The 14,276-nt window shown below is 37.2% G+C and overlaps 1 pseudogene; it reads right to left on the minus strand.

Moving 5' to 3' along the window:
* Positions 1–10,324: 10,324 nt before the first annotated feature.
* Positions 10,325–12,265, minus strand: LOC124935071 (annotated as a pseudogene).
* Positions 12,266–14,276: the final 2,011 nt, after the last annotated feature.

The raw sequence follows: 14,276 nt of genomic DNA on the forward strand, positions 1-14,276 counted from the left end.
CTAGTTTACCTAAACTGAAGTTTTTTAAAGATAAGGTTTGTCCTACTTGTAAGATGGGCAAACAAGTCAGATCAACTTTTAAAAATAAAGGAAATATCCAATCCGACAAGTGTTTGAAATTATTGCACATGGATCTATTTGGAATTATACTCTTTTCATAATTGATGATTATTCTAGATTTACTTGAGTAATATTTTTGGAATCTAAGGATAAAACTGCTAAAATTTTGATTAAAATTTTTAAAAGACTTCAAAATGGAAAATATTTAATTATCATAAAGATTAAAAGTGACAGATGAATTGAATTTACAAACAGAAGTCTGTATTCTTTTCTTGAGGAATTTTGTATTAGACACGAGTTGTCTAGTGCTAGAACTCCATAGCAAAATAGCGTTGCTGAAAGGAGGAACAAAACACTGAAAAAAACAGCGAGATCTATGCTAAACGATTTCGGTGTTTCTCAAAAACTTTGGGCAGAAGCCATTAATACAGCATGCTATACTCAAAACAGATCAATGATCAATAAACATTTTAATAAAATATCTTACAAAATCTTTTATGGTAAAGTTCCTAAAATTTCATATTTTAGGATATTTGGATGTAAGTGTTTTATTCATAACAATGACAAAAATCATTTGATTGCTTTTGATGCTAAATTAGATGCTGGCATAATGTTAGGCTATTCTTTAGTTAGAAAAACTTATAGTGTTTTTAATAAACAAACTCTAACGGTTGAATAATCTACCCATATTGTTTTTGATGAATCTGTTGAAAGTAATTCTAATGAAATCATTAAAGTTGTTAACAAGTTGGAAGCTGCTAATCTTCAATCTGATAGTGATGATGACGTTCAGGTCATCAGAAACAACACGTATGATCAGCCAACTGATCCGGTTGATGCTCAACCAAACAACCAGACTATAAGTCAGCAGATTGTTGATAGTCCGAATGTTGCGAAGCCAGCTGACCAGACGTCTGACCTTTCTAGGACCGAACTTCAAATGGAACATAAATCATCCGCCTAAACTAATAATAGGTAATCATAATGCACCTCTTAGAACAAGAAAACAATTAATAGATAATTTGCAAACTCTATTTTTATCTCTCAAATTGAGCCTAATAAGATAAATAAAGTATCTCTCAAATTGAGCCTAATAAGATAAATGAAGTATCTCTCAAATTGAGCCTAATAAGATAAATGAAGCATTGCTTGATCCAGATTGGATCAGTTTTATGTAAGAAGAGTTAAATCAATTTGAAAGAAACAAAGTGTGACATCTAACTTCAAAACCGGATGATCAATCTATTATTGGAACTAGATGGGTTTTTAGAAACAATCTAAGTGAAGATGACTTAGTTGTGAGAAACAAAGATAGATTGGTAGCTCAAGGTTATAGGCAGAAGGAAGGAATTGACTTTGAGGATTCATTCGCCCTATAACTATACTTGACGCTATTAAAATCTTCCTAGCTTATGCAGCTTTTAAAAACTTTAAAGTTTATCAAATGGATGTTAAAAGCGCTTTTCTTAACCGTCTATTGAATGGAGATATTTATGTTGAACAACCTCCTGGATTTTAAAATCATTTTCTGCCTAATCATGTATTCAAATTAGATAAAGTTTTATATATTATTAAGCAAACTCCTAGAGGTTGGTATGACACTTTGACTAAGTGAAGATGACTTAGTTGTGAGAAACAAAGACAGATTGGTAGCTCAAGGTTATATGCAGAAGGAAGGAATTGACTTTGAGGATTCATTCGCCCCTATAGCTATACTTGACGCTATTAAAATATTCCTAGATTATGCAGCTTTTAAAAACTTTAAAGTTTATCAAATATATGTTAAAAGTGGTTTTCTTAACGGTCTATTTAATGGAGATGTTTATGTTGAACAACCTCCTGAATTTTAAAATCATTTTCTGCCTAATCATGTATTCAAATTAGATAAAGTTTTATATATTATTAAGCAAACTCCTAGAGGTTGGTATGACACTTTGACTAAGTGAAGATGACTTAGTTGTGAGAAACAAAGACAGATTGGTAGATCAAGGTTATAGGCAGAAGGAAGGAATTGACTTTGAGGATTCATTCGCCCCTATAGCTATACTTGACGCTATTAAAATCTTCCTAGCTTATGCAGCTTTTAAAAACTTTAAAGTTTATCAAATGGATGTTAAAAGCGCTTTTCTTAACGGTCTATTGAATGGAGATGTTTATGTTGAACAACCTCTTGAATTTTAAAATCATTTTCTGCCTAATCATGTAATCAAATTAGATAAAATTTTATATATTATTAAGCAAACTCCTAGAGGTTGGTATGACACTTTGACTAAGTGAAGATGACTTAGTTGTGAGAAACAAAGACAGATTGGTAGCTCAAGGTTATAGGCAGAAGGAAGGAATTGATTTTGAGGATTCATTCGCCCCTATATCTATACTTGACGCTATTAAAATCTTCCTAGCTTATGCAGCTTTTAAAAATTTTAAAGTTTATTAAATGGATGTTAAAAGCGCTTTTCTTAACGGTCTATTGAATGAAGATGTTTATGTTGAACAACCTCCTAGATTTTAAAATCATTTTATGCCTAATCATGTATTCAAATTAGATAAAGTTTTATATATTATTAAGCAAACTCCTATAGGTTGGTATGACACTTTGACTAACTTCTTGTTTGAGCATATTTTATTATCGGCACTGTAGATAAAACACTTTTTAGATTTGTTAAATATTCACATATATTACTCGTTCAAATTTATGTGGATGATATCATATTTGGGTCAGATAACCCCAAATTATGTGAGAAGTTTTCTAAGTTGATGCAGGACAAGTTTGAGATGAGCATGATGGGTGAGTTGACGTTCTTCCTTGGTCTTCAAGTTCGTCAACTTGAAGATGGCATTTTCATCAATCAAGCAAAGTATACCAGGAAATTACTGAAGAAATTCGGCATGGAGAATTGTTCAGCTGCCTCAATACCCATGAACTCATCTAGAAATCTAGATAAGGATGAAGGTGGTCTGAATGTTGACATCACAGCCTACCGAGGAATCATCTGATCTTTGTTATATCTAACAGCCATTCGGCCAGACATCTTGTTTGTTGTCGGCATCTATGGAAGATTTCAGGCTAACCCTAAACAATCTCATTACATAGTTATTAAGCGTATTTTAAAATATTTAAAGGGAACTCAATCGGTTGGACTGTGGTATCCGAAGGATTCCAGTTTCAACTTAATTAGTTACTCTGATACAAACTATGCAGGTTGAAAGATTAATCAGAAGAGTACTAGTGGAATTTATCAGTTCCTTGGTGATTGTCTAATCTCTTGGTTTAGCAAGAAGTAGACATCTATCGCCACATCTACATAGAAGCGGAATATCTTGTCGTAGACAGCTGATGTGCTCAATTATTGTGGGTCCAACAGCAATTGAGAGAATTTGGCATCTAGGAAGACGAGTCTCCTATCTTCTGTGACAACACCAGCGCTATCGCGATCACATAAAATCTGGTGTTGCATTCCAGAACGAAGCATATTGATATCCATCATCACTTCATCTGAGATCATGTTGCTCAAAAGCATATTCGGCTAGAATATGTACCAACAGATCAGCAAGTGGTCGACATCTTCACTAAGTCACTCCCCGAGACTAAGTTTTCTTACTTTAGAAATATTTTAGGTCTTTTAATATACACAAATTTAGGAGGAATTTGTTGATAAGATGATAAGCCAGACGTGTTAAGACGGATGTCTCAAATCGTGTTGAAGAACAGTCGTCTGATGACACTGTACATCATACATGTTATGCTTAAATAGCTTGTAATTTCAATATTGTAAGACACTAAGTTGTTAGGCAGACATCTGCTGACACAGGTGTTGTTATGAATCAGTAGACGCCTTCAAAACAGACGTCTCACTAAGCCTAAATGTAAGGTATGCGGACAACATAGTCAGGCGTCTGTCTAAAGTGTATACTTGGTAGACGTCTATTTGAAGTTTACTTCAGACAACTCGTCTTAAGCCGAGTGGGACAACTGCTTTAATCTTATCAATACGTTGTCGTTTTATTCTCCTTCAGACAATGAACAGTCACATTTCAAAATAATTGGAGGGAAAATATTTATTTTATCTTATAAATATCTTCAAAAATGAATAACATGACGACACGTGTCGGCATCATGTCTTTAAAATATGACCAACACGCTTTGTTAATTGAGTTTTACACGTATAATTAATTAAATAATGTTTATTTATTTAATTATTTAGTCTTTATATAAAGGGTGCTATGCACGCCTAAGACGTCTCACATTCCCTTTGCGTTTTCTAACCCTAAAAGCTCTCTACCTTCTCTTTAGAAATCCAATATTCTTCTTCATCTTCAGTTTTTATCTTAACCCTAAATCTCTAAGATGACTTTTTTCGCTCAAAATACAATGCAGATGAACTTTGAATCGGTTTATGCTTCAGGTTTGTCGGCGATGGTGGTGATGTTCAAAACCCTAGAGGCTTTCAGCCTAAGGAAGTTTCTAGGCGGTCCTTTCACAGTTCACGACTCAAAAGTTCATGAGTTCTTTTTAACGGCTAGGTTGGTCAGAGACACCGCTCTAGCAACGGTGAAGGGCGCAAAAATTTTTATTTTCGAAGATGTGTTTTCCTAGCATCTTGGGCTTTCGACATAAGGGCTTTCAGTCTTCGATGAGATTCCGGTCGAGGATATCTCGGAAATGCAATCCTCCTTCTCAAATGTCTCTAGTCCCGTCGCGACTCATGGGAAGAAGTATCTCAAATTAGAGTTTTGTCTCCTTAATGATATCGTCTTTAAGTCTCTCCAGACGAGAGTAGGGTCGTTCAACGCCTACACCCATGAGCGATTTGAGATTATGGTGGCCATATCCAAGGGGACGGCTATTAACTGGTCGTTCGTTCTTCTCTCAACTTTGATCATGATGGTGTCGATGCCGAAAAATAAAGTGTGGGCTTCTCAGTCCAACAACGTATGATTCTTGAGCACCTGTAGGTGAACTTGGGCAAAGGCGCCAATATCCATGTCATGATGGTTATGAGATGCATCATTGTTGGAAACTATATTCTTAGGATGAAAACAATAAAGGAGGCCAAGTCCAACTTATCCATGCAATAGTCGAGTGGTTAGTTGACCATTCTGTCCAAGCGCCCTACCACCTCTAGTCGTCCAACCCCAACAAAAAGAAGAAAGTTGAGGGTGCAGGAGTCGACTATGAGTTCCACCAGTTAGAAGTGTGCTTTTGTCGGAGATATCGTTGAGGTTGCCTCTGTTGCGAAGAAGGCCAAATTGGAGGAAACTCCTACTGAAGAGGTGCCTAGCTCCTTTGGTAGCCTTTGTCTTGCCTCCAATCGTAGTGCCTGCTAAGGTCTCTTCCTTGAAACAAATTGAAGAACTAGCATTTGCTGAGCCTGCTGGCCAGACTGTTGTTATTCCTACTACATGAGGCTTTTCCCAAGGTAACCTCCAAAACTGCTTTGATCGTAGAGCCTACTGAAGTTCCCGTTGTGGAACTGTTTGCTAAACCAACTGCTGAGTCAGTTGGTGCCAATATTAATTAAAGACAGGTGGGGGACTTTGATGTCTCCCCTACAGCACCAGTGGCCGTTAAGGCTGTTGGTCAGGATGCTGAATTTGTAGCTGCTCAGATAGTTACTTCTCTTGCCAAGGAGTCAGTTGCTTCCCCTACTGCATATCTACCTGAAGATACAATTCTAAAGGCAGCATAGCCTACTTCAGTTGTCTCTCTAGCGGCTATTTTAAGACAGGTTCAAGCTTCAAAGGGAATCACATTTAGGGAATCTTTCCCTACTACTAAGCCTTCCGAAGTTGCAGGAAAGGGTAAAGAACCCTTAGTGGATGTCCCCGAGCCTCTTCGAAAGTTAAGTAGTCTATCGAACTCATCCTTGAGGAGGTTGAGTATGATGCTTCAGAGAGGCTTGACCTCTTCAATAAGTGGAGCAGTATAAGGCTCCATAAGAGGCTCAATGAAGTCATCCAATGTTCTAATTTTATTGAACAGTGGGAGGCGATGTTCAGTCTGGAGAAAACCATCATTGCTTGGACTTGCACTAACATTGTTCATGATGCTCTTAAGAGAAGAGAGCTCGTTGTAGAAATCTCTAGAGTGCGTGCTTTGTTCCCGATCCTTCGCCAAAGGGAACCGAACTATAACCCTCTAAATAAAATGATGTGGGTAGACGGAAAAGTAAACATTCGTATGCAATCAATCTTGGATTCATATAGCTCAACAGCTTTGTCCTTTATTCATGGCATAGAGTCGTCCAAGATTGATGAACTTCGACAGGAGGTATCATTGGTTGCGCTAAACTATTCAGATGCCGAAGAGAAACTGACGTTTATTGAGAAGTTGCAGCCTCCTCCTACAAAGAAGCAGTCGTCTATCCTTACTGCTAAGTAGCAACAGCTACCCTTGGTTGAAGAGTAGGCGACTTTTTACACTACTGAGCAGCAACAGCTCCCGCTGGGTGAATAACTGCTCTCTTCTACTGTTAAGGAGTTGCCTCTTCTGCTAATAAGGAGGTCTCCCCTGCGTCTGAGCAGAAGTCTTCTGCCTTAGAGAAGAAGCTCTCTATAGCTATTGAGCAGCTCTCCACTCCTGCCTCCAAGAAGGCTTCTTCAGCCAATGTTGCTCAATTCTCTTCTTCTATGTTTGAGAAGTTGTTTTCTCGGGTTGTTGTGGAGATCTCTTCAGACAAGGAGAAGCAAACGTCTAAAGAGATGCTCTTGTCACGGCCCATTGGTATGGGGTGCACATGTCAAGCCCACAAGGTGCATTTTCTAGAATATTCCAAGTTTTATGGTCATTTCTGGAACTCTCTAGAATCCTCTTGGAGTTCCTGGATTTCTGTTGGTCATGGAACTCTCTAGATTTATCTAGGAGTTCCTCTTTTATGAGTGAGGTCATGGAACTCTCTAGAATTCTCTAATGGTTCCTCTTTTTGTAAGTAGGGTCATGAAACTTTCTAAAATTCTCTAAGAGTTCCTTTTTGTATGTAAGGTAGGAGAACTCTCTAGAATTCTCTAGGAGTTCTCAAGTATAGGTGTTAGTAGATTTCTCTAAAAGTCTATAGGAATTATTAGGTCTATATTAGTAATAGAAGAGTCTAGAAATCTCTAGGACAAGGAAAATCTAGAATGATCTTCTCACTTGTATATAAACAAGTCTTTGTCATAAACCAAGACACTCAACAATGTTCAAAACACTCAACACTTGTAATACCTCACTCTTGTAAGCAATAAACAAGATATTCTCCAAACTTTTTCTCTCTCAAATCGTTCCATCTTCATGCATCTTTTAAGAGGGTGACTAGCTAAGATTGAGGTAATCTAGCCTAGTGCCGCGCGGGACGAGAGAATATTCAGTGACCGAGTTTCTTCTCATGACACGCTCCTCCTTTAAGTCCAAGCGTTCATCCCCGTCATCATCCAAGAAATTCCTCCCAGCTAAATTCTTTCACTTTGAAGAGGTGTTTGATTTTCTCAATGACTTGTGCAAAGAGATCGAAGGAGCAGACAGAGAGTCTTCAACATTGATCAAAGTGCCTCGAGTCTCAACCTCCAAAAGAAATCCAGAGTCGTCTGAGATTGAGGTAAGTTTTTGTGCCTCCCCTCTTCGCACCCTCCAAGCTGGTGACTATCTTGACTCTTCGGTTCCCACTTTCCTTGAGGAATCCTCTTGGGAAACGATGGATCTCCGAAATTTCATCATTGAAGCTCTCACGCCTATGTAGAAGAGCATTTCATCAATCATCGATGAACTGGAGTTTCTGAAGGGGCAGTTTGCTTCGAACTCGAAGGCAACAACTGTTGTGGCCTCGGAGCAGGAAATTGCCCAGAAAGAAATTTCAAGAACTTCCATTAAAATTTCGATAATCTGTGATGCATTGACCAGGCTGAAATATACTCTTCTCAAAACCGCTTTCAACCACCACGGAGATCTCGTTGGAAGAATGAATATTTTCGACCATCAACTAGTCAAAATATCCAACCACCTCAAAAATGTTGTTGTCGAACGAATTTAAGATGATGTAGTAGTAGCAAAATGCTTTGAAGCTGCTGAAGTCTCTCCTGATAATATTAAAAGGGGGAAGGTAGCGGTCGAGGGGAAGAGAAGGTTGCGGTAAAAGCAGTCGAACTTGGAGGAAGCCAGACCGAGGAGGAGGTCGTGGAGGAGGAAAAAGTCGAGGCTAAGAAGATATCTCTTCAACAATTAAAAGGGGGAATCTCAAACTCTGTATATTATGTGTATTTCATATTTATATAAATATATTATTTACTTTTTAATTTCCTGTTTTTAACTTAGTTTTAACATCATACAAAGGGGGGGAAATTGTTAGATTAAATTAAATAGAGAAAAAGGGAAAATTTAATTAAAAGAGAAATAATTAATTAAGATTAAAATGCATTAATTGATTAAAATAAACTTAGATGAATAAGACTGAGTTTAATCAACACGACATAGTTTTGATAATGAATTTATAAGTGAATAAAACTAAGTTGTGCAAATGTCTATGCGCATGTACAGCTCAAGAAGCGCGATTAGACGTCTCTCTTCATCAGACGTCTTGGTCTAAAGAAGCGTGAGCAGACGTCTTGCTTCATCAGACGCCTTGCTTCAACAACAGTCTGAAGAAGCGCGAGCAGACGCCTTGCTTCAGAAGCAGTTTGAAGAAGCGCGAGCACACGCCTTGCTTCAGCAGTAGTCTGAAGAAGCGCGAGGAGACGCCTTCCTTCAGCAACCGTCTAAAGAAGCGTCCGTTTATCTACATGACTCATCAGAATAGAGAACAGAAGTGTTCGTTATCAGTCGTCTTCCAAGTCAGCTTAATACGCCAAAAATATATAACTACCACGTACTCAATTATTCCACTAGCTCGCGGTGTACCCTCCAGTACAACACGTTCTACCGAATATTCCGCACTACAATCCGGTACGTCACAATTCAATAAATATATTCTTGCATACTATCTCGTATACTTGTCGTACATCCATCAGAAAGCTTACACATATCCAAGAGATAATTCGACCGTTGCTACACTTCAATATAAAAGGTGATCAGAGTACAACGGCGAACTCTCTCTTCCGTATTACGAATTTCGAATTGTTAAGCTTTGTGTTTACTCTCTAAGATTACTTTGTAATTCACTAAGATAACATGAGCTATAGTTTATTGTTCTACCTGAGTGTATTTTCAGTAATTGTAAGTTGAACAGAACATTGTCTGTTCAATAGTGAGTGATAACTAGGAGTTCAGAAACAGGCAGCTATTAAGTCTTATATTCTGACTGGGTCTGTGTAGTTGCTATACGAACCAGAGTCTTTTAGTGAAAATTCTTCTAGAAACAGAAGAAGGGGTGACGTGACGTAGGAGTTTTATCTCCGAACATCCATAAAACTCTTGTGTTATATCATTTCTGCATCTAACAGTCTTGCATCTGCTGCTTCAAATCTAGCAAGCATTTCCGCACTTGAATCCTTTCAAGAGTTTGCGATAATTTTTGAAAAATAGAAACAGATCTTAATCTCTAACAGGATTAAAATCGAATTGAAAGTGATAATTAGCACAACAATATTCAACCCCTATTATTGTTGTCATCGATCTTAAAATATTATCTTATGTGTCGGGGCACGAAATGTAAAAAATAAATTTATTTACTTGATGATAAAAAAAAGTAATATTTGATATGATATAATTCATAATGGGATAACATCTTTTTATAAAGTATTAAATCTTATATTATTATATGACTATAATATATATAGAGAGAGAAATGATTAGGTGAGGGAATTTGGTGAGGGAATGACTTGGCATAATCTTATTCGCTGAAAAAATCAAATAATTTCTATATATATATATATATATATATATATATATATATATATATATATATATATATATATATATATATATATATATATATATATATATATATATATATATATATATATATATATATATATATATATATATATATATATATCAACAAATTATAATAATAAAATTTATTTTAGTATTTAAATTAAATAATTTAATTGACAAGGAGATATTAAATAATGTTATATTATATATAAATTTTAAATAATAAAAAAATATTATAATAATTAAATTAATTAACTATTTACATTTTGTTGATAAATAGAAAAAGTTAAACCTATTGCATTTTGTTGATAAATAGAACTTTATAAATTCAAAATAGATATGGAGAATCAACTTAGTTACAATAGAAAATAAAAAATAAATGGAAATATTGTGAATATGGCCGAACAAAAGTATTCCAAACTATAAAAATAACAATATCCAACTTAAAGCATTTATTATGTCGTGCTCAAGTGAAGTGCTACTAGAGATGCGTAAGCACCGTTCATTTTTCATGACATCAATGATGTTAGCTCCTCTTATGGTCGTGATTCAATGTGCCACGACAATAGAGGTCATATCGACCATGACTGGATCCAACACGTCTTGAACCACGCGTTCGGACTCAGCATCGAGTGCACCCGTAGCCTCGCTAGGCAACAATATCTTCGGGTCTTTCACGTTCGCTCTCGCTATAGCTATCCTCTTCTTTTGTCCCCGGGACAATTGAATTCCCCTTTCTCTGACATTAGTCTCGTAACCTCAGGCAACGAGGCTATGAAGTTGTGAGCATTGGCGGATTTTGCAGCCGCAATGATCTCATATTCGGTCCCCTCACCTTGCTTTCCATATGCTATGTTGGTGCGAATGGACTCGTTGAAAAGGATCGGATCGTGGCTTGCCAATCTCATTTCTTGCCTTAACCAACTTCTCTTTAACTTTCTAATCACAACTCCATTTAGAAATATGTGGCCCGTGTCGGGATCATAGAACCTTTGATTAAGCTGATCACCGTCGATTTCTCACTCCCACTCTCCCCAACAAGCGCAAGCGTCTACGCAACAAACTCAAACATTTTTAGCTTCACAAAATTTAATGAAAAAAAAACATGAACGTAACTTAAAAAAGTGTAACCACAAGGGGTTAAGCACATAGCCCGCAAACATACTTAATCATTTAACCATGCGAAGAATTTGTTGTTTGACGGGCTTGAACGCAGGACCTCTCAAAGAAACTGGAGATATCCACCTCTTATTGTCGCTAGGCTAGAATAGGAGATTAAACGTAATTATATGTTTACAATTGAGATGTATTTATCGATTCTAATGGGAATTAATGGAACTTCTAGAGGAATTTTTTATCAATATATATAGTTTTTTTTTAATAAAGGGAGCTAGCATTACAAACCCACAGCCATAACCCCTCTTACATCAATATATATAGTTTTATTACTATATATATTGATCATTTTAAAAAATTTAAAATATTCAAACAATTTGAGCTAAACCCTAACCCTAATTAAGGTGTTCTTAGAGTTACGAATACATACCTTTCCCGATGGGATAAGTAGAGATAAGTCTCGAAAAACATGAACATATTGTCTTGTCGGATATTTGAAACTGATATGATCAAGCTCAATGTCACCTTTGACAACTACTAAAAAGGTTCCATCATCACTTCTTGAATCAATAATCGGTTTCCTATCAAGGATTTCAAAAATGGATGATGTAGATTCCTTAGCTTTTGCAATATCTAGAGCTAAGGTTGTGGTTTGTGAAATCCCAACTGTCACTGTCCATGCAAAGAAAACCTACATGCATGAAATTCCATGTAGAGAAGAATCATAAATTATTTACTACGTTCCATTTATTAATTCCTCAAATATAGATACAGAGATAGAATATATACCTTGAATACATCTGAAAAATTAACTTTCCCATGTTTAACCAAAATCGACCCAAAGTAGAAACAAAATGCATTCGTGCAATAGAGAACGAAGAACCCGAAACCAAAATTTATTCCACTTGCTATCCCGATTCTAACTTAATGTTTCACATGCGTTTCACATTTTCTTACGTACATATCAATTACTTTATTCTCAACACAAAATGATGCGACATTTCTAATACTTCCAACCGCATCGTTTGCTACTTGACTTGCCTCTTCATATGATAAGACCTTGAGAATGATGAACGCTAATATCCAGTTGGCGGTAAACACTATGATTACTCTGGCCACCACCGTTGCTATGTTTTGAATAGCTAAAGTCAATGTACCACCAACAAGTCCCTTCACATTTTCCGCGTCTGTTGACAATTTTTCTCCCACCGCACTAGTGAAAAATGTGGTTTCAATCAAGCACATCAAGCGTTTGTATATGATTAAGACATTGTCGTCTCTAATTTACATCAAGCAGAGATTCTTCAAGTTTATAATGGATGAGGGAAAGGACTTGTAGACGCATCTCGATGATTATGTCAAGATTCTCCTTAATTTGGAAAACATTGGGGGGAAATACAAGGATGAAAATAAGGCGCTGATACTTTTGAATTCTTTACCGAAGTCGTATGAGACATTCATAGACATACTCGGGAATTGGATAAAGGAGTTTACCCTCGATAATGTGATGAGTGCGTTGAGATCGAAGGACCACAAGAAGAAGAATGAAGAGAGCAATGTAAGTGGATATGGACTCTTGATTCAAGGGAGAACAGAGTGGAGAGACAATAAAAACAAGAAAAAAGGCATTCAAAATCTCTCGGAAAGAAATCTACTAAGTGCTACAATTGTGACAAGGAGGGGCACTTTAAACAAGATTGTCTATATTTGAGTAACGACGGGAAGAAGAGCGGAGAGGCGGTGGTTGTTCAAAAGGTTAAGAATGAGTATGAAAGTACCGACATTCTCGTTGTCTCCACTATTCAGTTCGACAAGCGTTGGATTATGGATTACGGATGTTCGTTCCATATGACACCTAATGAGAATTGATTCAAGGCCTATAAGAAGACTTCGGTGGGCGAGGTTTTGTTAGGTAACAATAATTTTTGTAGAGTGATGGAGATCAGAATAGTGCATTTGAAGATGCATGATGAAATCTATAGGATATTGACAGACGGACGACACGTCTCGGACCTTTGGAGGAATTTAATCTCTCTCGGCTCACTAGACCAACTTGGTTTTGCATGGAAGGGTGAGAAGAACGTATAGAGGGTCACAAAGGGGTCACTAGTGGTAATGAGAGGCGTGCGAGAGAAGAGTTTTTACTTCTTTCAAGGAAGCACCTTGGTTAGTGATATGGCGGCAGTGACGGAGCCTTGAGTTGTATCGCCCAAGAGTTTATGGCATAAGAGATTGGGGCACATGAGTGAGAGGGCTTGAAGGATTTGAGTAAGAGGCTATTTTGGCAAGGATAAACTTGATGATTTTGAGTTTTACGAGAACTTCATATACAATAAAGCTACGAGGATGAAGTTTGGGTGGTCGGTTGAGGTGACTCAGGAGACGCTCAGTTATGTTCACTCAGACTTGTGGGGGTGGCATGGACTTCAACTCTAGGTGGAGGTTGGTACTTTATCACCTTCATTGATGATTGTTCGCGCAATGTTTGGGTATACATCTTGAAGCACAAGGATGAGGCATTTGCTAAATTCAAGGAGTGAAAGAAGATGGTAGAGACTCAGACCGGAAAGAAGGTTAAAAAGCTCTAAATAGATAACAATTTGGAATACATATGCAATGAGTTCAATTATTTTATCAAGGAAGAAGGGATGGTTTGTCACAAAAATGTCCGACAGACACCGCAACAGAATGTCTTGGTGGAGCGAATGAACATAACGCTACTTGAGCATGTCTAGTGTATGTTGTTTGAGGTCGGTCTACCGAAGAGGCTTTGGGGTGAAGCGGTTAATACTACGGCTTATCTTATCAATCATTGTCTATTGATGGCGTTGGAATTCAAGACACCGGAAGAAGTTTGAAATGGCGCTCCTCCAAAACTCGACAACCTGAAGGTATTTGGGTGTGTGGCTTACATGCACCAACGGGATTAAAAGCTTGATCCAAGAGCGAAGTAGTGTATATTCGTTGGATACTCTGAGGGAGTAAAGGATTGGAAATTGTTTACAAAGACGGGGAGACAACCAAGTGCATCATTAGCCATGATGTGGTCTTTAAGGAAACCGAGACTATTATAGAGAAACGCGGTTAGTTGAAGATGGAGAAGTTGCTAAATAGAGGACCGAGTTTGAGGTGGAGTTCCTAGGAGGGATAACTAAAGAATCAGTAGACACGGGAGAGGTTAGTGAATAGGATGAAACAGATGGTTAGGTAGAGGAGGAATGTACGGATTTGGAAGAGAACCTTATCTCCTACCAGT

Source organism: Impatiens glandulifera, chromosome 1 (assembly GCF_907164915.1).
Source record: "Impatiens glandulifera chromosome 1, dImpGla2.1, whole genome shotgun sequence".
Taxonomy (NCBI): Eukaryota; Viridiplantae; Streptophyta; class Magnoliopsida; order Ericales; family Balsaminaceae; genus Impatiens; species Impatiens glandulifera.